General features: G+C 31.9%; 2 protein-coding genes across 9 annotated transcripts in view; one reads left to right on the top strand and one right to left on the bottom strand.

The window, feature by feature from the left end:
* Positions 1 to 15751, top strand: part of LOC147064710 (DNA oxidative demethylase ALKBH2-like) — a 318791-nt gene that overhangs the window by 130789 nt on the left and 172251 nt on the right. The gene's annotated exons all lie outside the window — the stretch shown is intronic.
* Positions 1 to 15751, bottom strand: part of LOC147064711 (uncharacterized) — a 204155-nt gene that overhangs the window by 46738 nt on the left and 141666 nt on the right. The gene's annotated exons all lie outside the window — the stretch shown is intronic.

Here is a 15751-nt window from a genome sequence, read left to right as displayed (position 1 = left end):
TCAAGTACCTTCGGTCGAAAGTATTAATAATATAATATTCTGTTTTGCTCAATGATTTTGCGACAAGATTATTATTATTATTATTAGAGTATAGTTGCTGATTTTTTTTTAATTTTAATATCTGGGTACTCATTACAGCGACGGTTATAAAGACATTATCTCAACTTGACTAAAATTCATCACGTACAAAGCTTGGTCTTTGTCCATATAATGTGTTTATGTTGTGGAGAAATTAATCATAAAGGCAATGAAACCAAAAATGATTGATATTCTTGAGATGTGGTGCTGGAGGCATATGCCGTACCAACAAACTCATATTTAAAAAGCTAATGATAAACAAATACCATATATCCGAGATGAACTCTTCAGTTTTTTGTCATTTCAGTTCGGAGTTGTGTAAACGGCAAAAGGCGAAGAAGAAGAAGAACACCCGCACAATAAAACGATATCATTGGTGTCGAAAATTCGGTCAGCCGAGTTTAAGGACAACTAGAGAAGGATCAAGAACAGATAAGGAACGTCTCATGAAGGTCACGATCATTATCAATGTGGCGAAATACTCGGAAACTGAGAAGATTATCTAATTTATATTCAAGTCTTTTATATACATACTTGTATATTATGGTTTATATAATTTAATATGACATAAAAGCAACATAGTGTCTACATTATTTTAGGGTAAACAATAACAATATGTTTTATGTATGGCCGATAAAATAACGCAACACAAAACATTGTACCTGCATTTCTATACTGCTACATTGTATATACCTACTCGTACTTAAATATTTTTTGATACATTGTAGATGGTTGGCGAATAAAACTATTAATACTTTATTTAATTTATTAAACTGGTTTTAAAGAAAACAAAACAAAAAGACAATTTATTAACCCATGCGTATCGATGAGCGATTATGATTTTCTTTGCACTTTTTTGACAGTTTATTTGGTGAAGAAAGTGAGACCTAGTGAACCGATTTTTAATGGCTGCATCGCCATGTTATTGATTCGATTTCTAGAGCAAATTCTGTAGCTATAAATTATTTTAAATTATGCCATAAAGATCATAAAGCATAACTTACTGTCTAAAAAATCGATATAGTATTCGGATGTAACATTTTTGGTTGTTATGTATAATCATTATATTATGATAAAATGCCTGCAATAAACCAGTGGACTGAATTTTGCATGCCAAAATAAGTTTTTGAATCAAATGGATTGAGCGAATAGCAAACAATCTTCGTTAAAAAAGGTGATTAAATAAAATTGCAATATTATTTTTACGCATAATTTATGAAATCAATATGTGCCACACTGGTATATAATATAGAGTAGATCTAATCTATCTAAATTAAAATCCACCGTATCATAACACGTGTTAAAAACTACTATAGTGATATCGTTAAGTGTCGAAAAGTGAGTGTTGACAAGACGTTATTACGTTTGATAGAAATAAATATCAGTGAAAAGCCCGGATTCTCCTGATGCAAAAACACGATAACAGACTATTTTACTGACATACCTACTAAAATTTTAACGCCACAGTTCTGAAATACTTATGAGTCATAATAACGTATACTTGAACTAGTTTATTTCTACACGGCATATCACATACAATATAGTGTTACTAGGGGGCTTCCTCAGTAAAAGAAAATTCAAAATTACATTCATTGAATTCATATATTTTGTCGGATGAATAGCACCAGAAAACAGAGGGTGATATTCTAAAAAATAGAACCAACTATTAGTGCATAAAGCCTGATTATTAAATATTTTCTGGAAAAAATATAAATAGATTAATTATTATGGTCTTTTATTCGGGTTAGTTATTGTTCCCTACATTTATGTACCCTCGGGCACACAGGACAGATAATAAATATAATTCTGATAGGCTATATTCAATACGCTACATTTTGATGCATGGTTTTAAATGTGTGATTGTCTTACAAAAATGAATCACGCGATATGCACGTCGAATAGTGTGTGTTATAATTATATTACCAATATTATGATTTTAAACCGATTATAAACCGAGAGTAGTTGTCAGTATTCGACGTATGCCGTATTATTGACACGTGTTTAAGTTTATCCCGGATTCTTCCTTACTCGAGATCGGTTACCTGCTACTCCTTACCCGTTAGGTATTTCATTTCCCATTATTTCAGAGTTCCGTGCTCGGGCACAACCAGGTTGAAATTACGCCTTAATGAATAGAAACATGTTGTCATTTTTGACTACATCATCAAATCGTTAGCTCCACGGAATGGATACAATATATTATTTATTTTATATGGGTAGTAAGCTCTACATAGCAATCGAATATTTGGCTTGCTTAGTCACCTGCGCCCTATTGGATTTGTGTGTTCAATATCATTCATAGAGTGCATGTGACACATCCAGAGCAATCCCCTAATCACAATTATGAACTACACTATAATCTTTTACAGAGACCGCTGTGGTCAACTTAGTATCTTTCATTCTCATTCCTGATTGGTCCACAAATACGGTACTATCAATTAATGTCCAGTTTTCCGATGACTTTCCGGTCAACCACCCGATTTACAAGTAACAAAGTATGATTTTAGTTCGTCCATGCGGCCCAGACGGCGGGACTAAAAATATAGCACCATCTACTTGGATCAATCCATTGCTGGATAAAGGCCTCTCCAAGTTAATTCCAATTAGCTAGACACTACTACTTCTACTTCAAATCTTCAGAACTTAACTATCCCTCATAAACCTATCTTTTTTTTCAACGAATATTTTTGTTTATGTTTCTGAGGCCATTCCAAATTATGTATATAAATGTTCAATAAAGAATGTTACACTGTCAAGTCTTGTGAATTCTTATTTTAATATAAAAAATAGTTAATCTTACAGTATATAGGTATAGTATATAGCTCACTTAGGTATAATAAATGATCCTACATGTTAATGCGGAAATGACAATGATGATATACATCACGCAATATCCGCTTAATGATGTTCAAAGACAAAGGCTCCTAGAAAATTAAAGAAGTCAAAATTATCAATTAATCTTAAGATGTTTATAACTCAGCCAAACATCAAAGCGTTTTTGGTTATCCAAATGTTTATGAGAGAATGTAACCTGCAAGAATAAATTATATATCTAGCTACAATGTAATATTCTGTACCTAGCCATAATGAATATGTATTTTTTGTATTTATTAAGGAATGATAGTGTATTTAATAATACAAAAATTAATAAAGATTTCTGATGTGAAAAATATTTTTGAATTATATTTATTCATAAATACTTAGCTGTCATTAATGAATTTATATATGTTCAGGTTATTTTTCAGTATTTTTTTTGTCTAACAAGAGTTTTTTTCCGCAGTTAAACTTTAAAGTCGTATAGATAAGTCTGTATGCGGATAAGCATGTAGCAGAAGGTTCACCGGATTTGTTCTGAAAGATTGTAAGGCAAGTCGAAATGCTGCCAAAACCGCAGATCGACCGAACCGCAAAAAACTTCTCCGCAGCGAATCGACCCAAAAGGAACGAGAGAAGAAAAAATAGCGTTACATCAGACGATTTAAACACAGGGTGCAAATAAAACAATCGCAAAAAAACTAATAACTTTACGTGAATTGCACAATTTTGCAGTTTTAAATTTTAAGTACCATTTGCTTTTGACCCAATTGTCACGTTGAGATTTAATACTATGTGATATCACTTTAAATGGTGTTAACTGTCAATATTCGATGAGAAGACAATGTATAAAATAAAACAAGGTACAATGTTACCAATACTTATTCCACATAATTTAATAATGCTTAGACCCATTTTCGTCCGCTTCAAAAAGACATTGTCAAATGATACAAAATATACAAACTTACAGCTACCAACAAATTAAAAGAAAAAGTAATTTATCGACTATTCATTGATACTACATAACTTATATTAGATTTAATTACTAACATAAAATTTTTAGACATAATGTTAAGCCAGGTACTCATTAGTGAGCCGTAACTGTGACCGTTGGAGATACTGTAACCAGTATGGACGACAAATAATTAGTTCGGGAGCCTGATAAATAATTATTTCGCATCTAGATTTGCTTACAGTGTCTGGAACAGTTACAGTCACGGCTCGCTAATGAGTACCCGACTTAAGATTGTATATTTGGGTATCAGTTGAGAATGTTATTAAATTACATAGGTATGTGGAATAATACTACATTTTGTATTTTATTTTAATTAATATTATGTGGTATCGTTTGTTCGTGTATTTCGAATTTAAAATCCACTTATTTGTTTATAGTAATAAGCTATACATACCCAATAAAGTTTCAACTTAACGGCCCACATGCTCGTCGTAGGTCAAAATTGAGTTTTTATTGTATTTTCAAACCATGATCCTGGACACTCCTTAAACGTTGTAAATAATCTATTTATATAATTTTGAAGCCTTATTATCCTTTATAGTTATTTTAAACATTTGATGACTGCATATAGTATTTTTGGTACATAATATAGTATTCTTTTAAACCTCTCGCTCTAATGTTTTAGAATAAAGTCGTATTTCGGTACATAACTGTGCAGTGAGGTTAAGATTTTTTTCATTTATTAATTTTTAAACGCATTTATAAAATTATTAGTATAATTTATGACGAGATAATTTTTGTAAAATATTCACGATAAAAAATTATATTGATAATCTCTGTGATCCCAAATTTGACAAGAATTAGGCATTTTATTATTCAAAAAATCGGCAAGATTAACACATTAATAATAATAACACAAGACAATTCTAAAGATACTTATTATAAGCTATGTCTTTGACCATTCAAGTGTGATAAACATCTTATGAATAATGATTGCTTTATAATAATTATTGACCTAAGAATAAGGTAGTTTTTTTTAAATACGCCATTTCTTTTGTCATTCCCCAGTGGTTAAGCTACAACATAAAGCCATAAATTGACAAACTATAATTGAAGTAGGGAGTAAAATGATATTAACGCGAGTGTTTGAACATGTACCGTTTAAAAAAAAAATTAAAAAAATCGGTTAGGTAAACTGTATTGGTATATATCGGTATATTGAATAAAATAAATGTGGAATATGTATTTACGGTGTGACTACATATATTTTTAATGAAATATTATAGTAGGTTAGGTCTATTCATATATTGTTAAATAATTAGAAATTAATGTGGTTATTGTATCGTACGCTATTGCTAACATTAAACGATTTGTAATAACTTCATTGTACATACATAATAATATAAGGGTACACATGACATGTACACCCTACATTGAGTTTGAGAAAACATGCTAATAAGTAACAAATCAAGAAACGTAATGATACATTTAATAATATATTCTGATACATTTTCCACCGTCTAACCACGCTGTAGAAGAGGCAAAAACAATACCAAAACCTTGTGCAATCATTGACGGCTCATAATAACGGGGTTATTGTTTTTCAAACGCCCGTCAATGGGACATCATCATTTTCGATCACGTAATTTGCTTTTTTTTAGTTTTACTGCAATCACAACGACTCAATCGATATCGATTTTGTTTTTTTTAGGTAGTCAAATGTTTTCCCTAAACTGTTTTCAATGATATATTTTATCTATGGTAGCCATGAAAATGCTTTAATTTAGCACTTTAATTGTGAATGTATCTCGCATTATCTGAAATGAGCCGGATAAAGAATCGTAAGAAAAGTGGAAAAGAGTGAGCGTTGAATACTCATTGAACACTGAAATAAATTAGAGGCAAAATTCCTGTTACCGGACGGAATAGAAAAGAACCACCATACCCAAGGTGTTGTTATTAGCAGAAGAGTTTTTAATTTTTTTAAAGCACTCTAAAATCTGATTACCTACTGGACTCAGGGTTTAATTAATTTAGGGTTTTTATATTTATATTTGAGACTTTTTGTATACTAAAAAATGTACGATCACGTCCAATAAACCACGAAATCTATTAAATTGTATTGCTTTGGTCAGATAAACATTACGTGTGTTATTGCTAGATTCAAGTGTACGCTTTAATTATGTCTCTCCAACTGGCGATCCAAGGCAAAGGAAAGGAGATGGTAAAGAACTATGGCCACACCCACGATGACCGCGTGGCTTAAGCGTCGGCCTATAGTGTCATGGGTCAAATCCTGGGTCTGACAAGTACACATATTGTTTTTCAATTTGTGTGTCAGTCATGGTCAGGTCCATATTATCTTATTAGGATCGGACACGGTCGAAAAAAAAAGAACTATGTTTTGGGCGACAATTCTCGTTTATATAACAGTGCGCATTGATGAATGCAGAATCGCATAGTCTATTTCGAATACTGTAGTTGCATTACTAGGTTGTAACGAAGTATGGATGTTAGCCACTTGTTTAATCTAATAGGTCCATACTCTGGCTTCCAATATATATAGAAAAAAAAAACAACGTGTAATTTTTTGCCAGACCCGGAATTCGAAACTGGGACCCACGATATTATAAACCGACACGCTACCGCTCGACAATCGTGAGCGGTACACTTATTATAAATTGTATTACGTGCCAGTGTATTTTTGTCATTGGTAATTGTTCATAGTGCCTGAAGATGCTGAAGGACGAAACCCGGGTCGCAAAAAATACTCAAATATATAACTTAAATCAATTACAATTCCATATTCAGTTGAATGCTTGTCCAGCCACTCCCATTGATTGACAACTTTGAATCAGGGCTCGAAATGGACCGGAGCCCTCCGGAGCGGATTGGAGAAAATATCGCTCCGTCTCGTGGAAAAAATAATTTGACCATCTGAGCAAGATCGGACATTAACAAAAATACACTTATTTTTATAAATACATATCAAATTTGATAACTACGGTTATATATACAGAAAATTGTTGAGTAGGTACTCCGGTTCGTAAACTTTTACATTTCGAGCACTGCTTAAAATACTTTATTCCGAAATGTTTATAGTATAAACTCTACACGGTTATCAATCATACACTAAGTTGTAGTGAACAGTTGAAGTCTTAATTTTTATTATTGAGGAATCTATGGACAAAAACATTATTCGATTATCGTCGACGGGTTTTAAAGGTTTTTGTGAAGTGTCATCATAGTCGTATTAATTAGAGAAATACTTTTGAAAATAACTCTGACTCCACAATCAACTGTTTTTTGAACAATAGCTATGTTGCAATAATCGTCGATATTCGCTGAAAAAAACGTATCAATTAATAAAAGCATGATTGTAAACAGTTTTGATTGAAATGCTTCATTGGTGATATAATTGATTCTATCGGGTTATGACATTTTTCAATTCTTTTGCGTTGAGAAATAGCAGCCTATCTAATTTTCGATTTTGTCTACAAAATTGATTCGATAGTTTTTACAATACATCTTAATATATCTTAATTAGCCGAAATATCTCACATTATACTAGTCCAGAGGTCTACAACATTTTACACAGAAAATTCAAATATGAGTTCTTTTGATCATGTCCGATCCTAATAGGATCGTGAAGGTTTGTATTAACAAATTTTTGTTTTTACGAGAAATCGATGTTAGCCACTTGCTCAACCTATTAGGTCCATACTCCAAAAACTGATTGAAAAAAATATGTGTATTTATTTACCAGACTCAGGATTCAAACTTGGGATCCACGACATTATAAGCCAACGCGTAAGTCGCTCGGCCATCGTGGGGTGAGCAGAACTATTTAGAATATTTTCAAAAGCCATTCATATATCTTTACAAGATTGATAACAAGTTAGTACAGTTAGTAGATAGCAAGTAGAAAAAGACAATGAGAAAAATCAAATGAATTTTATTAAATTATTGATTAATTGATCATAATATGAAGCAAAAAGACTAATGTTGAGTATGGTTGTATCTGCATTGTGACACATTAAATTTTTTAAATGTACGGCTAAACTATTATGAAGGTAATAAATATTTGTAGTCATTTTTTATTACAACGTTTTTCTTAGCTCGTATTCTTATTTGTCCGGTGGTTCTATGTCCGGTACAAATCTTGCAATCGATTGTTAACTAACTTCCCGACTAGCTAGACATTTGAAACTTTTAGAATATATCATAACATGATTCTGTTTTGTATGAAAAGTTATTTTGACACCATTATTGGTTGCAAGGGGTCTGGGGTCCTAGCAACTAAATTATTAATACATACGTGCGTTACTATGGAAATCAATATGACATGTCAAAATGACATTTCATTATTATTTCTATCAAGTACAATTTTTTTTGATCGTTTAAGTTAGTCAAGTCAAGTTTATATTATGATTCAACAGAAAATTTAAAAACGCTGTATATAAAAAAGTTCTTTTTATCTTGTAATTATTTTCTTTGACGTTGTGAGTTTAGAATTGTATCTTCCTTATAAAGTTTTTGAATTTTTCATAAATTTAGAAATTCAGGCGACGATGATGCAATCGGCAAAAAATAAGATCTAAAATTATGGTTTTACATTTAAAATGTGTCTTAATCTCGATTTCACTTATTATGAGATCGTACCTTTATAAGTAAATCATTCTACAGTGGCACCATGTGCGATTTGCATTGTGTACTACAAATGCCTGTTTCAATGCGAGCAAACAACTGAGAATTTCTTTTGCAACACTCATAGTGCCATATATAAATTGATTAAACTTATACCCATCGGTTAAATGGGCAAACATTTATATCGTAGCTAAACATATCAGCACTATGATTTTTTGTAGACTAGTTTTTATTATTATTGTCTGTGGCATTCCTATAAGTCGTCAAATCGGCTTTCTTTCGCGCCATTTATTCTCTTCCGGTGTTACTTCCCATCGGAGGTCAGTTGTTATGATACCATGTTTGTGATATATTTCAGGACTGTAGAATATGACTCGACATAATATCGCCAAACAAGCTACCAAGATCGTGTGAACTTTCGACCAAAGCCGAAACAAAATTCATTTATCATTATTACTTACACTTCCGTCGGGAAACTTGTAAATTGAATAATAAAAAAACAATCTTTATCATTTTCATGGTCCCTCAAAAACAATAGATCGTAAAGTAATTAATGCAAAACAAACTACTTTAACTCAATCTAGTTAAGTGCCTATTACTTCTAATTGCATGTTTTTTTGTAAATCTAATAGAGAAGGAATATAATGAAAAGTCAGCTAATTGATATTATACTAAGTTATAATGTTAATTAATACTTTACACAGATAAAGTCCCAATATGATATTAGAAGAGACATGTTTGCTATGAAACATAATGTTTTTAATTAATATTACGTATTATAATTGCTCCTAAGTAGGAAATTTTGACCTTCAAAGTGTAGAGGCTATAATTATTAAAGTTTATTTTACGAGGAATATTAGTTATTATCCCAATTAACTACAACTACACATTTAAAATATTCATTATATATATTTGACATCCACGGTGGCCGCGCGGCTTGAGCAATAGACTATCACGCCGTGGGTCTCAGGTTCGAATCCTGGGTCTGGCAAATACACATTTTGTTTTTCAATTTGTGTGTGAGTCAGGTTATGGACCTAATAGGTTGAGCAAGTGGGTGACATCCATTTCTCGTAAAAAAACAAAATCTTTTTATAGAAACCTCCACTTTGTGGAGGCCCATATGATTCTATTAGGATCGGACATGGTTGAAAAAAAAACACATTTAAAGCAGCGTACCATTTGCCACCCGCGCCTCGCAGTTTAAAAAACAACCACTACACCTTCAGAGTAATGATATAGCTATACCAAATATTCTACCTATGTGCATTTTTGTGTGTCAAAACCTAGACGTTACTCCAGTTGACTGGATGCTTTCTAGATAATGCTTGATCAATCTTATTTTACGACAATTTATCCTCCTTTTCTATTATTGGTATCAAGCATCGGCGATGATTTCGGTTATTTTTCCATGTAAGTATTTCGCTGCTCGAAATAAGGATACAGTGCTGTTCACAAACCAGTCTTTGAGTTTCTTGAGCATGGACATTCTTCTTCTTCGAGGGCCTTGCATACCAGATACCTTTTCTTGGATGATGAGATGTTGAAGTTGATATATCTGGATATTTTTACTCATAAGCCAGGGAGAGATGTATACAGTAGAGTCCTATGAATATATTCTCATGGGTAAGCAATATTCGTAGTAGCATACATAGGTAACCGTTTATATTTCGGGAATTGGCAACACTGGTGTTGCTAGATGCAATTTGACTTCTGTATTTTGAAGTTTGACATTTTTAACGGCAAAAGTACTCAGAATGTTTTAATAAACGGACGCTTTTTGTTTTTTTTAAATTCATTTGAAAAATTTATCTCGGCCAAAAAATGGAATTAACTCATGAAAATTTTCGTGCGATTATTTTTCACAACTTTCGACGTGGATTATCACAGGAACAGTGCATTGCTGAACTTAGTGCTTTATATGGCAATGAAGCGCCATACAAAACTAAGGTATATCGCTGGTTTAATGAATTTTATCGCAGCCGTCGTTCGTTCACAGACGAGCCGCGTGAAGGTCGTCCAAATTCGGTTGTTTCTCCAGAAAACATCGATGCTGTGCGTGAACTGATAATGCAAGATCGTCATGTAACATACCGTAAGATTGAGGCATCCTGGGTATTAGTAACACCAGCGTGTATATGATCTTGCATGAACATTTAAAGGTGAAGAAGCTATGTTTGCATTGGATCCCGCATAATTTGACAATCGCACAAAAAGAGGCGCGTGTCGATTGGTGCAAGGAAATGCTCAAAAAATACGATCGAGGTGCTTCAAAAAAGTTTATAAGATTGTTACAGATGACGAATTTTGAATCTAAACGTATGAGCTCGAAAGTAAACAGCAGTCGACCGTATGGGTCTTCCAAAATGAGCTTAAACCAACAAAAGTTGCTTGCGCTCGAAGCACTTCGAAGCAAATGGTCGCTTGTTTTTTTGGAAAAACGGGCCATTTTCGCAACTGTGCTGTAGAGAATCGTATAACAGTTAATTTTGAATGGTGCAGAATCATTTTTTTACCAGAAGTTTTTGGGGAAATATGAAAAAAAAACCGTCGGCGTCAAATCGTCCTTCATCAAGACAATGCGAGCTTTCACACATCGGCTCAAACAAGCGCCTATTTGAGCACTCAAAACATTAAATTGATGGGTCATCCGCCGTACAGCCCCGATTTGGCACCAAATGATTTCTTTTTATTCCTAACAGTCAAAGATAAATTGCGTGGTCAACGATTTTCTACACCGGAAGAGGTGGTTGATGCATTCAAAAACCATGTTTTGGAGTTACCTTCTGCAAAGTGGCAAAAATGCTTTTCAGATTTGTTCAACGCACGGAAAAGTGTAGAAATTATCGTGGAGAATATTTTGAAAAACAATAAAACTGTTTTCATTTATAAAAAAATCGTTTTTGTTTGTTGTTCCCGAAATATAAGTAATGCCCAAGACGTTGGTGATATGATATGACGGATTTAGGATAGATATATACTGCAATCCGTCACTAAGCGTAAATAAAAGACTGGTATACGATACAATAACACAATAATTATATTTGAAGGATTAATTGTAGGAATTTGGGGTCAATATCGTGTTCTCAAAAGTCCTGTATGTATTATTATAATTCTATACGCATTTAATACAATGCATATTTAAACATCTCTTGTCGCCTCGGCCACTACAATTTTTTATCTATTGGTAGCAATTTTTTGGCCATTGAACCGGCTTTGCTAGTCATTTTCAAGGCGAAGGATGTCATATCGCAATCTATAAGTATGCCTATCACTAACGTATCAATCAAAATTTCGTCATTATCGTTTATCGGTGAATTATTTTCGGCACGGTGTAAACTGAAGCGAAAGTCACAACCTCAAAATAATATTAGCATGCGTTTAATTGCTGTCACGGTAAAAATAAACTAATTGATTTTTATCGTATCTTTTCAATGGTTACATTATTTATGTGCTAGAAGGAAAAGCATGGTCAGTGGGGTAATAATTCTATGTTTGTTTGATTCGACGCGTTCCTTTTATCTGTTACGTACATTGTCCAGACTTATCTCCTTTTTATGCACACATCTTATTTTCTTACCAAAATTGGTAGCACTGAACTGAATTAAACAAGCAATAACAAGTCAAGACGTCAAAAGTTAAAGATGGGAGAACCGATTTTTAATTTAAAATATGTGGCAGATGTTGAGAAATACTTCTACCTGTATAATTACAGGCTGCCAGAATATTCCCGTAAATATATAACGAAAAAATCTTAGAATGAAGTAGGAAAGACAATGGCTTTGACAGTTTGAAGTTATGAGATTATTAGATGCAAAGCATCAGTCACTGGCCAGTTTATGAGTTCCATCACCAACCAGTTCGTCAGATTTCAGTTTCTGCGTAAGCGAATGGCCTAAATCTACCTAATACAGTGTGCGATTTAAATTACTATTTTATTAAATATAATTTATAATAATTGTGAATGACTTTCGTGTCGTCTCTGAGTGAATTCTACACCTGAGATTAGTCAGTGCCCTTGAACAGAGTGGCCTTGCGAATTCATTTGCCCATCACGCATACTACAGGTGTGCCATACGAATTTTAAAATATCTCTATGTAGTACGGTTTGCCATCACATTTTGACTGGTAGACGACATTCTTGGATTCTATTGACCCATGTTGCAATGCATGTATTTAAATATAAGGATAATTTAAATATACATTTACGTAGCTTTCAGCGTTTGTTGAATATTAAGTACGCATATACCATTACCGCATTTATTGTATTAAAAGTGCGGTAAGATAATTTATAATTTAGGTGTAACTATACATACTGTATGTTTTTATCGAATATTGAGTACTTATATTATTTTAAAACAACAAATGGTATTTTTTAAATGTTTTGACGCAGAGTTTTTACCCTGCTTGACATATCATAAAAGGTATGAACGTGGCTCCGGATCGAATGATTTCGGCCCCACTTAATGCGTGGCAACAGATAGTGACTGAGACTGTCGTCATTATCAATTATAATCCTTTAAAAATTAAAAACATTAGATTTTCATATTTTATGGTTATTATTAGTTATTATTAGTTATTAATTACAAAACAATCAATTATTCTTCAATCTTAGTTCTAGTGAAACAATGTTCCTAATTATGATCTTTTTTGAAGATGTGTTAGTTTCTAGTCATTTTTCAAATTTTAAGAAAATGTGCTGACTTATTTTCTCACCCTTTCTGGAATATTTTTGTCAAAGACAGTTGGCTTTACTGATTGCTAGAGGAGTCCCAATATATGTATTCTATCTTATTTACAGGCATCAAAGAGAAAATGTAGTTATGTAGTATTTTTTTATGATTAGAATGTTTTACTATTTACTACTTCATACATAAGGTACTGTGTAGCCACCATTTGTGGGATAGGTAATTGTCAATGGGCACTTGATTTGATTCGTCGGTTTCGACCAAACACATTTATTTTGTAACCTACTTATTTCATTTGACAGGTTATGGAATAGATTTTGTTAAATTATTGGCTGAGATCACAACATGCTCTCTTGGCCCAAAAAACATAGGCAGATGGCGACTGACCCTTTTTCCTCTATCTGCTAGGAATCAAAGAGTTTATGTTAACACTTTCGTAGGGAGAAAGTGCAGCTCGTTAAAAATCGCGCCAATTTCAAACTAACCCTCCTTTGGTTAATCGCTTAAAATTACTATGATATACCGATTCACAGTTATTATTGATATATTATTACGATGGTAACAGTAAAAATCGTAAAAAAAACTGTTATAATCCTAAAAAGTCTTTAATACGTTGGAGAACAATATAATCTCACACTTTCTGTAGGTAATAAAAATGATTTGTCTGAAGATAACCACATGTCTATTCGAGAAGCCTTTATAATAAAAGGAAAAACGAATTGCTTGTATGCTTTGTATCAAAATAGCCATTGTACCTTCGATAAAATTACTTGGATGTATTATTCTGTAATACTGATAGGGTGGCTGACATTTCGGAAAAGTTTTTGTTTGACCGTAAAAATCAGACCGTTTAAGTACAGTATTACCAAGAATCACTTGGTATTTTTTTAATTATTGAATGCAATAATTGCATTAGTTTTTTCAGAGACAAAATAATTATTAGAATTATCGTATTCACCGATGTCTAATGACAAGATATTCTCAATTTTTGTCAGATTCTTGATATCTATAAGTGAATATCTATATTGATAATTAATTTTATTGATTATTAATCCATAAAAAATGTAAACTGAAAATTTTCCTGTTATTTTCATATTGTTTATTGTAATAAGAATGACAATTATTCGTCTCCTTTGTAGTGAACTGACCTACTCCACATTCATAAATTTCATACACACGTTACAGTTTCAATTCAAATTAAGTTGCATTGAATTGCATCTATTGTATTTTATCGCCAGATATCGCTAGTACTACTACACATCCCATCAAATCTTTTCATTGCCATAGAATTTGATATTTTAAAAGTAGTTTGGTCAAATTGAATCAATTTAAAAATATATATTATATTTGGAATATTATGTAAGTTCATCGCTGATGCGTCAAATTTAAATAAAAAGTATTTAAATTTAAATTTTGCGATAATAAATATATTGGTTTTAAAATTTATTAAAAAATGTCCAAAGAAAAATAACAACATCGTTTTTAATATTTAGTACTTCAAGTACTTTAGTAGTTAATCAATCCATAATTCCAAAGTCCCATTAAGTATTTACCAACTTATTATTATCGAGATTTATTGTTTATAAACGCCACATGTAACTTAGGAAACATATTAATATACTAAAGGTACTTTTATATACCTAATATAAACCATTCGACTTGCTTAGCATATTTGTTTTAGTATTTAGTTATTATTGGTCATGCTGTATATAGTATAGTATAACGTTTTTCCGCTAAAACAAAGTAGACACTGAGATCTCTCCTTTTCTGTGAGTTATCACCGTTTCTTTTATAAGTAGATTTCTAACTTTGTGTCAGGTTTTTTCTACTTTTAACTTCTATTTATCTCGGGCCAAACTTTAATTTTTCAGAAAATCCAAAGGGAAATTATGGAAAATGTAGTTTTCAAAGCGAAATGTGTTTTTTGGGTGAATTGAAGATGAAGTACACAAATATTATTATGGTATCCACGTAATATGGTATATAATGATATTTATTATTTTGTATTACTTGTATCTGATATATTTGAATTATTATGTACATATAATACGAAACTAACTGAATAATAATCAAAATTATTTTCCAATAAAATCGAAATTAAAAACTTAAATACTTATATGAAAAATACGCAGTAGGTACCTACATATAGTAAAGTTATCAAAAATACTATTTTTTTGTAATAGCCGGACTGTTAAAAAAATAGTTTAGTTGCGATTGGTGTGTTTATTGAGTTTTGTACCGCACCTCCCCTTTTACTTCGCAGAGTGTGTACCAGTAATAAAATTCGAAGAATAAATAATTTCTAATAATTATTATTTTATTCACAGACTGATATAATGGTATTATGAAATTACAAACACTTAATTATGTTGTTATAAATACTATATTTTTGGTACGATTTCTACAATTTTATTTATTCCAATACCGGTTTCGTTTTTGACATTTGGTAAAAAAATAGGTATAAAGTTGAACGACACGTATATTTACACAATTTTATTGACACTTGCACACTCAGATATTCCAAAAATTAATAATTAACACAAACACAATTTTAACACAAAGATGAACC

This window comes from Rhyacophila brunnea, unplaced genomic scaffold (genome assembly GCF_057557595.1).
Source record: "Rhyacophila brunnea isolate RB1 unplaced genomic scaffold, BYU_Rbru_1.0 scaffold_7, whole genome shotgun sequence".
NCBI lineage: Eukaryota > Metazoa > Arthropoda > Insecta > Trichoptera > Rhyacophilidae > Rhyacophila > Rhyacophila brunnea.
This window is presented reverse-complemented; position numbering and strand designations above follow the sequence as displayed.